At 36.3% G+C, this 14,233-nt stretch overlaps 1 protein-coding gene across 17 annotated transcripts in view; it reads left to right on the top strand.

Annotated features, from left to right (window-relative positions):
- The window catches only part of LMO7 (LIM domain 7), a 235,219-nt gene that overhangs the window by 140,341 nt on the left and 80,645 nt on the right, over window positions 1–14,233 (top strand). The window lies entirely within an intron of this gene.

Raw genomic sequence — 14,233 nt, 5'->3', positions numbered from 1 at the left:
AGAGAAACTTGAAGATTTCTTCACAGTTTATTTGAGCTGTTTCTACTAAAGTTGAGGCTGAATTTGTCACTTTCCAGGAAGGAACAAGCACATTCAGCAGATATGTATCCGTGGTTGTGAAGAGAATCATCCTTGATGAGAGTAGAGATGTTGGTATTCCCTTACTTGGGTTTAATCCCATCATTTCACTTAGTAGCTGAATGACCTTAGACAGATTACTTTTCCTCCCTATAATGGCTTTGCTTCTCCAAGAGTTTAATTTTATGGCAAATAATTATTTGTCTGTGCCGAGCTGTGTGCTAAACCCTGGTAATAGTGCATTAGAGAGTTGAAATTGCTGTTTGCTTGGAACTTGGCAAATCGTATCACTTGGGTGATACCCCTGCCTCACAAAGGTGTTGTAATGATTAAATGAAGTCAGGTATATAAAGTGTATAGTGCTTGTATATAGTACGTATTCCATAAATAGTATTGAATGATCATTCTGATCATTTTTGTAATTTGGCTTTCTTTTTTTTTTTTTTTTTTTTAATCCTAGGAAGATATGTGTCTCCTGTAGGGAAACATGGAGGAAAAAATCTGGCCTCTGGCTACTTAAATTTTGCTTACAAATACAAGCTCTTTATTTTTGAGAATTTAGGCCATTTAAAACTTAACTCTTTTCTCCATTGGGAGCAGATATTAAAACAAATATGTTTTTCCAACATTTATGGTTAATGAAATTGTTGATAAAACAACAATTTATGATTTTATTAGAATAGTGAAGCTGGAGACTGGAGAATAGACAGATAAGCTATTTGCTCTTGCCTCTGTGTACCTGGGACCAATACAGTGGAATTAACTTTTTCGAGACCAAACTTCTTTCTGTATTTTCTGAAATCTTTGAAATTTTTAAATTTGATTTGAATGTCTCCTTAAAAAGTTTTATTTCCATATTATAAAACAGGGAAAATTTAAACAGCATTTAAAAAAAACCCAAACTAGTCAGTGAACACAAATTCAAACCCCAAACTCTGTTTATTGGTTTATTTTTATCGTTGTTTGATTTTCCCCCTACATTTTTGTGAGAAGTGTCATTTTGGTCATAAAGAGGCTATCCTTTATACAGATAAGAAGCTGTTATCTGAAAGGTTTTTGTAGAGCTTATGAGTATTTTTCTTTTTGGAATAGGTGTTCAAAATCTTGTCTTCACTGAACTCAAATGTACGTTGCAGTCACATTTTCCTCTTAGAGAAAATGTAGCTGCTCCTTCTGAACTTGTCCCATTTGCTTTACTCTTTAAAAGGCTATCATACTAACAACATGAGAAATCTTGATTATATCATTTGAAATATTTGTTTTTTACCCTAGGCATTAAAAATTATAAACAGCAATCGGTACTGTGTTTGAGATGAAAGACATGCTTATTATTTCATTCCATGTTACTTGTGTACAATGAAATGTCAAGAAACTGGGAAGTATAAGGTTATGTCAAAATACATTAACGTAAAATTTTATTTTTTTTCTTTAAAAAAGTAGAATCTGAGTATCACATGTTCAATAGAGTAGGTATAAAAGTTTTTTATTGGTTATTTAGTGTTCCGTTTTTAGAGTTTAGATTAATGGAGCAGTTATGTTTTAGCAGTAATTGCCCTGGTATGGTTTCTGTCATGCTGAGTAGCAATCCTGGGTGGCACTGGTGGTTGATGGATTTATCCTTTGCTTTTCAGAGACATGCCTTTCAGAGTGCTCCTTTATCCTGGGAGGCAGGATTCTGTGTCACTTTATCTTTTGAAGAGCTTGGTACTAGTGCTTCAGACACTATTGACCAAATATGCACAGTAAACCTAAAAAAGTATGTTCCCAAAGAGTTACTGTAAAACCTTTAATTTAAAAAAGAATGATATATTTGTACACTTAGTAATTCATACTAAATTATTCTAGATGTAAATATAGATATTTTTATAGTGTAATAAAATCTCATTAGATTAAAAACACATGTTGAATCACCACACTTCAGATAAGACAATTTTTCCTAAGCTTCTAAAGGAAAAAGTGGGGTCCTAGTGGGCCTGGGAGAGGCACCTGCTGTGAATTAAGCTGTGTTTGTATTAACCATTGCAAATTTAACAAGGGTTTGCTCTGTGTGCTTTGAGCAATTTGAGGGAGAAATCCCTAAATAAATATCAAGTATTACTGTCATTACTATATTTCCCTATTTCATTACATTACAGTAATATTGGTGGCTGTCAATTTTTTTGAACTGCTTTTTTTTCTGTATTCTATTTAATTTACTGAGATACAGAGAAAATCGAAGGAATTAGTGTATCTGGGTCAACAATTTGACTGACATTACTAGACTTCTTTTGGCCTCATACTGAGAAATAAAAATCTCTAATCCACAGTTATTGTTTATCTCATGCTCAATTTTGTGTATAATAGAGATGTAATCACTTTTAAAATGACCAAGAATAGAACACACACACACACACACACACACACACACACACACACACACACACACAGACACAGACTGTTAAATAAGAAAATAGATGAGATTTCCGAGGCCTCACAGAATGAGATGCCAGAACCTAAAGGTCCCTGGATCCTTATGTTGGTGATGAATTTTTTTTTTTCACCAAAGGGGCCTGGTTCCATGTCTGGGAGAAGAAATAGGGGCAGTATCCTTAAATATAGGTGTCTACAGCATACCAAGTTGTTACGAAATAGAGCTTTTTGTCCGGGGTAGAGAGAAGCAGCCCAGTGCCGATGGGGATGTGTGTGGGGGGTGGAGTGGGGGGCTTGGCTAGAGCTTCACATGCTCTACCCTTGCTGTTGAGTCCTCTCAGTGTGGACCTTTTGTCTTGTGCCTTGTCAATAGCATCCACTGAATATTTCATATTCACTATGGACAGATCCCAAATCTTGTGTGTAGATAAGAGAAACAAGACCTACTCCTTCCCTACCTCAATCTTAAAGCCGAAAGTGGAGAAGCAGAAAAGCATGCTTAAGTCTTGTGATTTAGTGTGCAACTCTAAGGGAATGCTGGATTTGGAGTGATGAATAGCAACGAGGTTAGGAAATCTCTGTATTACAGCCTCTAGAGTATCTCAGAAATATTCCTGTCACTGTGATTCAATTAAGTTTAGAGATACTGGAAGATAAGAGCTTTTGAACACTGTCAAGTGATTTACATAAATTATTTCTCAACTCGTAACAGCCCAGCCAGGTATTTCTCTTTTGCTTCACATGCCTGGAGTGAAATGAGGCAGAGAAGAGTAAGTTACTTAGTTAGATGACCTTGCTCAAGTCATGAAGCTGGGTTTCTAATTCCTGGGGTATCTTGGCCTGCATGCTCCTGCTTCTCCCAGTGTGTTGTCTAAACAGACTTTAAAAATTTGCTGACATTCTTTCTAGGGCTATGTGACTAAAATTGTCATCAGTTGCTTTTTAACCAGGCCAGATGTACCCAGAATGAATTTGTGTACATGACTGAGAATACCTTATTTGATACATGGCAAATATCTTTGCATTATGATCTTAAATTTTTTTTCTGAGTTTGTGAGCTAAGTAACTTTGAGTGGATATATTAAAATGTGCCATCAAGCCTCAGATAATTTTTTTTAAGCGCTCCTAATTTTAGGAATGTTAAATGAGAACATGTGTGCCTGAGAATAGAAGAAATACAGTACAAATATGATCCTCTAACACTGGCTAGTTGAGAAATAATAAAATATTTGGATTTTGATACATGTACGCAAATGCCTTTATAGGTTTTATGACTTTCATGCATTTATTTATGAATGTTCCATTGTGTTTGCTGTGATAATAGAACGTTCTTGTTAAGTGCTGAGGATTGTAAAGCCTTACTAATCTAAATTGCTCAGGATCATACTATCACACTTTGACATTTATAGCACTGGCCTGAAACCTGCCTTTAAAAATAGAATTAGTAAATACATTTTATTTAGAATAATCTCTTGTTTACCAGTTTCTGATGCTCTATTTTACTTAGTCTCATTAAAACCACACGAAACTGTCTCTTTCCTCCAGATATCCTTGGCTGGGAATAAGTAGTCTTTAAAAAAGAAACCAGAACATGGGATATTATTTTGTTGCAATTTAGATCATTATATATTAAATTTTATGCAAAGAATTAAAGATTAATAATTTGAAGTTCTATTCCAGAAACCAAATTATAAGCAGAAAGCTAAATTACAGTAAAAGTATCTATTCTGTTGGATTAAAGAAGAAAAATTATTTCAGTACATTGCCCAGAGTCCTGCTATCATTGTTGCCACTGGAGGGTTAAAAACAGGTGGTAAGCATAGTACACCAAGTGTAACAATAAATAGTGCAGACTAATTCCAGTAATACGAAACTCTTCTCTGGTTGCTGAAAGAAGAGTGGGGATCAAATAGTGACTCAGAAAAGCAAAGCCCAAGAAATGACTCAAGCACAGAAACACTGTAAGAATTTCTTTACTGAGATTTATAATAAACGAACTGATCATTTCTTACTAAGCCTTTAGAAATTATTTCTAACTTTCCAAATGATTGCCACTTACTAGGAGGAAGAAATATTTAGTAATCTTTCATTTCATGAATGAGCTGCTTTAGATTGCCAAAGACAATAGTAATAATACAAAACTAATAGTAGCCCAAGATATGAATGTCCAAAAGAAGACAAAGAGGGATAATTGTCCTTTAAGTAACTAGTAGATGGGTTAGATGTGATAAACACTTGAGGTTTAAAGTTATTAAATGTGTAAATGAAGGAAAAATACTGCCTTTGAAAGAGTGAGTGGAGAATGGAAAAAAGATGTTTGAATGTTTTGCTTTAATGCCTTTTGCAATCTTACAACTACTTTATAAGATAGGGTGGTTGACTGAGTTTACAGGTATGGAAACTGAGACACAGGCCTAAGGTCACAGGCTTAGTAAATGGTGCAACTCATATGACTCCAAACCCAGTTCTGTTTCTCTTACAAAATTGTCTCTATGTACAAATGAAGGGTATGAACACTAAATGAAGGAATTTATTTTTAAAAAGAAAAACATGTTAATGTATATCTATCAGGTATGGCAGTAAGGCAGATCTGGAGATATGGGGGAGATTGTAATTTTTAGAAGCTATGGGTGAGAAATTACACAGACTTTACTGAGAGAGTGCGTTAAACAAGTGCTTCTCAAACTTCAATGTACATATAAAACAACCAGGGATCTTGTTCAAATGCGGACTGATTCATTAGGTGTGGGGCAGAGCTGAGACTCCATATTTTTAACAAGCCTTCAGGTCTTGCCAATGAGGATCACAATGAGTAACAAGGGTTTAGATAATAAAAAATAGTAATCACATGGTGGAGTGAGAGTTTAATGAAAGTTGCAGAGGTGTAAGTCTTGAGTGTGGATCTAAAGGTTGTGTAGGATTTAAATGAGAAGTTAAAGACCACTGCGTGTCCAAAGGCACAGAGGCAAGAAGTCCAAATCCAACATTTCACAGAGCCTTCTGGAGGTACAGCATGGAGTAAAGATGAGTTAAATAAGGTTTTAGCTCTTCAGGCTTACATTCTGATGGGGGAAGCTTAAGACATGTGTCTTTAATGGAGTTGGGTAGATTGGAGGCAGGATGAGAAGTAGGTTGGGACAAGCTTGAGTGAGGCCTCTAAGAGTCTGGCTAGGGGATTTAAACTTTATCTCATAGGTAATGGGATTATTACCACAAGATTTTGAGAATAAAGTTAAAATGTTAAAGTCAGACTTAGAAAGATAAGGTCCCAAGCCTTTAGAAATTATTTCTAACTTTAGAAGTAGCCTACACAATGAATGGAAGGAGAATAAGTATGGAGGCTGAGAGAGGTAAGGGAATGATTGCAGTCAATGAGTGTTGTGATAAGGAAGCCAGCTGCTAAAGCAGTGAACGTGTAGATAAGGAGACAGATGCCAGAGATGTTTGGAGTAAGACGTGATGAGGATTGAGTCAAGTGAAGGAGAAAGAAGAGTTAGTTTTTGAGCTGGGCAACCATTAACAGAAACAGAAAAGGTAGCTGATTTGGAGGGAAGATGGAAATTAAGTGTTTAACACATTGTGTTGGATGTGAGAGTAGAACATTCAAATGGAAATGTAGGAGTTGTCCATATATTTAAGTAGAAATCAGCACTGGGTTTGTAGATTTGGGAAGCTTCTATGAAGCAATAATAGTCATTTGTAGGAAAACAAAGTGTAGCTCTGAGGAAGTGAAGGTGGAAAGAGAAGTATTTCTTCATTCCTTTTTTAAAAATGAGCACTTTCTGGTGTTCCTTTTTTTTAAATTTTTTATTGCCAATGCTTTCTTGCTGGTGTAAAATGATCACTGCTGACTTTAAAACCAAGCCATTTATTCTCTGTGCTGTTTTCTTCTCCATATATTCTCTGTGCTGTTTTCTTCTTACCTGTCTTTGCTATTTGTCTTACGATTTTTCAGCTTTATTGTCATATAATTTACCTAAAACAAAATTTATTCTATTTTGTTTACAGTTTGAGTTCTGTAATTAAATACAGTTGGGTAACCATCACCATGATCAAGATATAGAATGCTGGAAGTTTTCTCACGTCCCTTAGTGATCAGTCTTTACCTGATCTCTAGCCACAGTACAGCTCATTGTAGGTTGCTTTTTCTGGAATATCATAGGCATGGAGCATACAGTATGTAGTCTGTTGTGTTTGCTCACTTTCAAATTGCATAATTTAAAAAAATTGATTGGTGGAGTAATTCCTTATTACTAGATAGTATTTTTAAATGTGGATTTGCCACAGTTTATCCACTCACCAGTTGATGAACATTTGCGTTTCTAAGTTTTGGCTGTTCTGGATAATACTGTTATAAACATTCACATGCAAGTCTTTGTGTGAACATTTTCATGTCTCTTGGATAAGTCCTTTGGGAAGGGATTGCTGGGTCATATGGGAAATGTATAACCAACTTTGTAAGGTATTGCCACACTGCTTTCCAGTGCAGCTGCACCGTTTGGCATTTCTATCTGTAATGTAGGAGAACATCAGTTGTTCCACGTTCTCTTCAACATTTCATTTTATCAGTCTATTGAATTTAGACATTCTACCTAGTGCATAGCGGTATTTTATTAGGATTTTAGCTCACATTTTCCTCATGAATAGTGATTTTTTTAGCATCTTTCCTTGTACTTAATGGCTGTTTTAATATACATTATTTTCTGAATGTTTTCAAATCATATGCCAACTTCTTAAACTTGAGTTGTCTTAATCTCATTGAGTTGTAAAACTTCCTTATATATTGTGATTAGAAGATATATCAATTATCTTCTCCCACTCTGTTACTTGCCTCTATGTTTCACAGTTTGTCTTTTGAAGAGCAAAAGATTTGATGAAATTACCATTTGATTATTTTTTCTTTTAGGATCCATGCTTTTTTGTATTCTGCTTAACAAATCTTTGTCTAACTCAATGTTACAAAGCTATTGTCTAATCAAAAATAATGTGAGGTGATAATGACTATGAAGAAAAAGAGAGCAGGGTGAGGAAGAGAGAATGTCAGGAAGGTTCTTTTGGATATGATATTTTAAGTATATTTTTAGATAAACCTCTTCAGTAGACTTAATAGCAAATATAACTAGCTGTGGGAATTAATGTTGTGTGCTAACAATGTCATTATGAGTTTTGGTAATCTTAATCTGCAAAAAGCTCACTGAGTTGAGCCTTCAGCGTCTTAAAGTTCTTGGCAGGGAAAGGACACTATTTAATAAATGGTGTTGGGAAAACTGGATAGTCATATGCAGAAGAATGAAACGGGACCCACACTTCTCAACATATACAAAAATGAACTCAAGATAGAATAAAGGGTAAGACCTGAAACTATAAAAATCCTAGAAGAAAGCCTTCTGGACATTGGTCCAGGCAAAGAATTTATGACTAAGTCCTTAAAAGTAAACTCAACAAAACAAAAAAATAGACAAATGAGACTTAAATGGATTAAATTAAAAAGCGTCTGCAAAGCAAAAAATAAATAAAAATATCAGAGTAAACATATAACCTAAAGAATGGGAGAACATATTTTCAAACTATTTGACACAGGGCTAATATCTAGAATCTACAAGGAACTCAACAAGAATAATAAACAACCCTGTCAAAAAGTGGGCAAAGGACTGGAACAGACATTTTTCAAAAGAAGTTTACAGGAGGCTAACAAACACATGAAAAAATGCTCAACATCACTGATCATCAGAGAATGCATATTAAAACCACAATGAGATACCAGCTTATACCAGTTAGAATAGCTATTATGAAAAAAGTAAAAAACAAACCAAACAGGTGTTGGATGGTGATGAGGATGCAGAAAAGAGAATGCTGGTACAGTGCTATTGGTGGGAATGTAAATTAGTACATTCTCTATGGAGAACAGTATGGAGATTTCTCAGAGAACTGAAAATAGAACTAACCATTTGAGCCAGCAGTCTTTAGGTAGATCCCTTTAGGAGTATCTACCTAAAGGGAAAGAAATAATACCAAAAAGATACCTGCATTCATGTTTATTGCATCACTATTTATAATAGCAAAGATACAGAATTAACCTAAGTGTCCATCAGTGGATGACTGGATAAAGAAATGTTGTGGATATATTTATGAGATGGAATATTAGTCTCCCGTTAAAAAAAGAATGAAATCATGTCTTTTATAGCATCATGGATAGAACTGGAGGTCATCACCCTAAGTGAAATAACTCAGAAAATCAAGTACTCCATGCTCTCACTTATAAGTGGGAGCTAAACAATGCCTACAGATATACAGGATGGAAAAATAGACTCCAAAAGGTGGGAGGATGGAAGGGGAATGATGGTTGAATAATTGCCAAGTGGGTACAGTGTTCACTGTTCAGGTCATGGGGACACCAAAAGCCCAGACTTCACCATTACACAATATATCCATGTAACAAAACTGTACTTGTACCCCCAAAATTTATGAAAGATAAAAATAAGTCCTCAGCCACAATGGAAGCACATTGAGATAATGTGAATAATAATAAGCTAAATTTCTATATTCTGCAATATGTACATATTTCAAAACATCTTGTTGAACAAGATAAATATATAAAATTTTTGTTAATTAAAAAAAGGCACACTAACTTCTGAAGGTTAGGGTGCATTTGTGTGTACATGTGAGGTCCTCTGTCCTCTGCACGTCTGCCCCAAAATCTGGCAGGTCACTGGCTTACATAAGGCTTGTGTCTTTCATATAGATTTCACCCTTACAAAGAGTGAGAGCACTGAACTTCTGTTTTTCTTTTAAGAATTTTGTATGATTTCCATTCTAGTAAGTGCGCCGTGATCCAATGGTTAAATACTATTGAAATTTTGACTCTTAATTTTTTAGAGAGATCTGGTGTTTAGTCTACTCTTCTCCTTGAATCTTTTGTGTGTACTTGAACCATGCATTCTCGCTCATAAGCCCACCATGGCTCCCGCTCACTCACTGGGGCAGATCCAAGAATGCTGCTCCACTAAGAGTTTTATGCGGTTCTGCCTTCTGGTTGCTTGCTGCTTGTTCAATTGTGTTTTCATTTCCCTTCCATACACGCTTTGTTAACCAGTTAGGTCAGCTTTATCTTTTCTTGCACCCCAACCCCCACCCTGGACAGCCATTCTTGGAGGCCAGGCTCATCTTGCCTCATCCACGAAGCCATCTCTTACTAGGAGAGGAAGCCAGGTACTTGGATACTGGTCCTAGTTGAGCCACTACTGACTGTGTGGACCGTGGCAAGTTTTCTTGCCTTCCCTGTCTTTCCATTTCTTTAACTATAACATGAGACACAGCACCAGTATCTACTGCATAGGGACCATTGTGAGGATTAAAAGAGTTTAGATGCCTGATGAATAGCAAACATGTAGTAAATGTTAGCTATTTTAATATTATTACTGATACTATTTCTGATTAAAATTTTAGACAGTTCTGTTCTCTGAACTTTCACGCTATGTACAATTTACATTGATTTTTTCTATTTCATTTTTAACCTTTCTGGTAGATTTTAAACTAATAATTCTTAGTATATCCGAAGCTAGACTGAATTAAAAATACGTGGTGAATGACCGAGTAAGAGCAGGAACCCTCTCAGGGAGCAAAGAAGGTCTGGGGATGGGTTTTCATCCACGTAGACTTGCAGGGAATTTGCGGTGGATACGAGGCAAGAGGAGAAAGTACACCGAATTGCTGTTTTGTTTTTTTCTTTCTTGGAATTTTTTCTCTTAGATATGGACTAATCTATACATTTTTTTCATAGAAATCTTAATTTCCTTATGTTTGCCTCTGCTTAAATTTGTAATTTCTGATTCCTGGGAATTTCACTTAATAAGATGTAGGTAAAGGTGATTTTGTAGTTAAAAGTATTGCTGCATCTTAAGAAAGGGCTGTAAGGGTGCATTTCTCAAATGTTGGGCTAAGCAGTATGGTTTTAGTCTTGGAGAAATAAGGAGGAAGGGAAAATAAAGGATCAGTGCACATGAAGAGAAAAAATAGGGGGAGACCCTCCGAGGAGGAAAACAGCAGCGTGTGTGGAGGAAGGGAGGGGTGGCCAGGGGCTAGCGTGGCTCCTTTTACCAGGAGAAAACGGCACAGCTCAGGTGACATTCCTATAGAATCAATCTGTTCTACCCACAATAATTACAATAATAGGGGAGGAAGAACCTCTAAAGGCCCTTCCCCTTTTATATGGAGAGGAAAGTTTCTTTTTTTTGTTTCTCGTATTTAGGATAACTAAAAAGTATATGGCAATCTGAATTTTAAGGCATGGAAGGCTACAGATTTAGAGATAATGATAGCTCTCTCCATAATTCTTGGCTATTTTGATTACTGTAACAGTTATAAACATTTGGATTTATTTTTTATAAACAGAAAACCATGCTCTTAGAAGGAAAAACATGAAAAATGTTTCTGTGTTCTCAATTTGAAATATGTAAATTATAGAACAATTATAGAATAGCCCACTAACAGTTTTTTTTTTGTTTAATCTAGTTTGTTATTAGGAATGATTGCTTTTTTCTTATTTCCTTAAAGACTTGCTTACAGGTGGGTCATTTGTCCTCTTCATTTTAGTAATAGTTGTATTAAAGAAAATTACAGAACTAGGAAAGGCATCATTTTACAAAGAAGTTGTAGTAAGTCATTGTGTCTAAGGGCCTCAAGTCTTTTTGAAGTTGGTTCATTCATAAAATGGTGGGAGTTACAGAATCAGGAATGACTTATCTTAGATAAACCTTTGAACTTCTATAGATTCATTTCCCTTGCCTCCAGGTGCATTGTTCATGATTCTCTTCCTTGTCTCCCACTCCTAAGTCAATAATTGGACAATCTGGTGTTGCATCTCTGTTTATATTCTATTGAAACTGTAAGAGGAAAGTTGGAGTTACATGATTTGAAAGCTTTTTTGAAAATTTCGTGGAATAGCTTTTATGAATCCTTTGATAACATTCCTGTTTTTTGCTACCAATCACCTTGATTGTAATTTCAAAAGAATTTTAATTTCTGAAGACTAAAGCATTGACATAGGTTTAGGAGGAGATAAATACGGTGTTAAATAGTTACTAACCTTCAACAGCTCTGGAGCACATTACCCCATAATTATAATCGAGGTAATACATGGAAACATCTCAGTATTAGTTTGGAGTGCTTCATCATGTCATGCAGTTGATTTGAGTGTTCACTGTCTTATTTGAACTTACCAGAAAGACTCAGAGAGGGGGCTTTCTGGGGAGACTAGTAAAGCTCTAGGTTGATTTTCCTATCAATTGAAAAATTGTAGTGTGCATTGTTAATTTGAGAAACGAGCGCTTTTCAGAAATGTTCCTTTGTTAAGAGATAAGAATCAGAACACCAGAGCAGGAAAGTACTAAGGAAATAATCTCATCCAGGGCAGTCCTTTTGCAGATGAGGAAAGTGTCCCAGTCGAGATTAAGTGGCGTTTGTCATGTCAGCCAGTGAGCTAAGATGGGTGTGTGGCCTGAAGTCTCACATCCTCAGTCCAGGTATAGCCACTTCCACTGCGCCTCATCGTCAGCTCAGGTCGGGCAGCAAAGGACTTGAGTGAGGGCACTGTTCCCTTTTTCCCCAGTGTTCACTGATTTCAGTGAATGACTGTTTATACGAATGGCGCTTTATTTACATTTTGCTTTATTATTGTAGTTCAGATTTAGGAATCTGAACAAAATAAGGCTAGCCTTAAACTTTAAAGACAACTTACCTCCTTTAACCAGCAAATCAGAGTATGTTCATGCTATCCCACATTTTAGAATGTAAAGAGGAAAGTTTACCAATGGCAATTAAATTTTTCTCCCCAGCCACGATATGCTTGTCTTCATTCATTTTGTGTACCTATTTTCAGAATGTCGGTCTGTTTTCCTGTTTTAAATCTGGTGCCTTACAACTCGATTTACACATCACTATTTTTGTGGAAAATACTTTGGTATTATAATTGTCAGTAGGATTTTCCAACAAGGTGGCCTTATATTCATGCTCATTTAATATTTCATCACATTCAGATAAATTATTCAAATGTTATTTACTTCAGATTTTCTTAACTGGAAAAAACAAATTAGAGATTAGGCAATACAAAAATCTCTCTAGCCTGGTTTCTCACCAATTACCCTTCTTCAGAGACTACAACAGGAATGCGTGGTATTATGAAGACATTTTAAAATCCATGCAAGAAAAGAAACTTAACCTTCTGAATAGGATTCCTTTAAAGCTGTCTGTGGTTGACTTTTCAGAAATCTTATGGAAGCAATTTCTTCTATGCTACTTGAAACATTTTGTTCTGTGGACTCAAGATCTGTGGTATTTATATACATATTTGAGACAGAGTCTCTCTCTGTCACCTAGGCTGGAGTGCCGTGGCGCAATCTTGGCTCACTGCGACCTCGCCTCCCAGGTTCGAGCGATTCTCCTGCCTTAGCCTCTGAGTAGCTGGGACAGCAGGTGTGTTCCACCGATCTGTGTTTTTTTATGCTTAGGAGTTCTCTTCTGGATCCTTTGGAGTGTTAGTGCTTATGGGGGGGGTGAAATAATAAACTCAATGACCTTTCCTGTCCTTTAGATCCCCGGACCAAGGCCTGCTGAGAGCCAGCTTTGTGTACAGCGATAGTGGTGAATAGAGTGACTTTTTACAGGGCGCCCTTAAGCAGATGTAAGCTCCGTGAGGCAAATTGACGGTTTATTTTTGTGGGGACAACACTTGAAAATCACTGGCAGTTGTTCCAGGCTTTTCACTTCGAGTTTCTTTTGTTTTTTTATTGTTCGCTTTTAATTCTAGTTGAGTACGGCTAGAGGACTTACGTTTCAGTTGGACTTTTTTCAGAGAAGTAGCTAAACTCATTGAAGCTGCAGTTTCAGTTCAGACGTAATTTTAACTTTGGTGTATTGCTAGGGCAAGGGCTTTCAATCATTAGCATGCATGGGAATTAGCGGCAAGGCTCATTCAAGCACATATTACTAGACCCCTAACTCTCCCAGATGATTCTATTTTAGGAAGGTTCTGGAGGCATCCCTGTGGAGTAGGAGAAGGGTATTGGGCAAGACTGCAGGATGGCGGGAAGTGAATTACCTCTGAAGAAAAAGAATGAATTCAAGAGATATTTAGCAGGTGGAATTGGTGGGATTTGGTGATGAGAGTTTTAGGGAAAGGGAGTTATTTGGCTTAGGGCTCAGTTTCTGACTCTGAAAGTTGGGGGGCCTTCAACTGGGTGCATCATCTAATCCTCAAGCCCGCACAGCCAGAGCAGAGCATGTGGAAGGACATACGGGCATGAGAATTAGATGATGCATGCTATTAAGAACTTAGCAAACTTTAAATTCTGGGCAGTGATAATGACAATGTCATTCTAAAGGACATAGCTGAGAAGTTTCCTGAGAAGTCTTAGCATAATTAGGTTGGAACTAAATATGATGAACAGGAGATGGGAATGAGGGGAGAACTCATAAGATTCATTAGTTTTGGGAAGGTTTTGCAGATATTCAAACATAAAATGAGAACATTTAAATTGATTGTAATCAATGTAAACTAGTCTCAAAGTCATCTGATTGAATGTATATTGAACTTGGAAGTTAACTGACCGGCAGGATTATATTAACCTGAATTTGAAAGCCAGTTATATTATTTGTTTGAAGTATGTCCATTCTTTCTCAATGGTTTATACAGGATCATTGGTGATACTCTAATATTCTGAAATTCCAAGTGTTATATGGAAGGCTAGAT

Source organism: Saimiri boliviensis, chromosome 16 (assembly GCF_048565385.1).
Source record: "Saimiri boliviensis isolate mSaiBol1 chromosome 16, mSaiBol1.pri, whole genome shotgun sequence".
Taxonomy (NCBI): domain Eukaryota; kingdom Metazoa; phylum Chordata; class Mammalia; order Primates; family Cebidae; genus Saimiri; species Saimiri boliviensis.
Note: the sequence above shows the minus strand (reverse complement) of the source record. Positions and strands in the feature narration are given on the sequence as shown.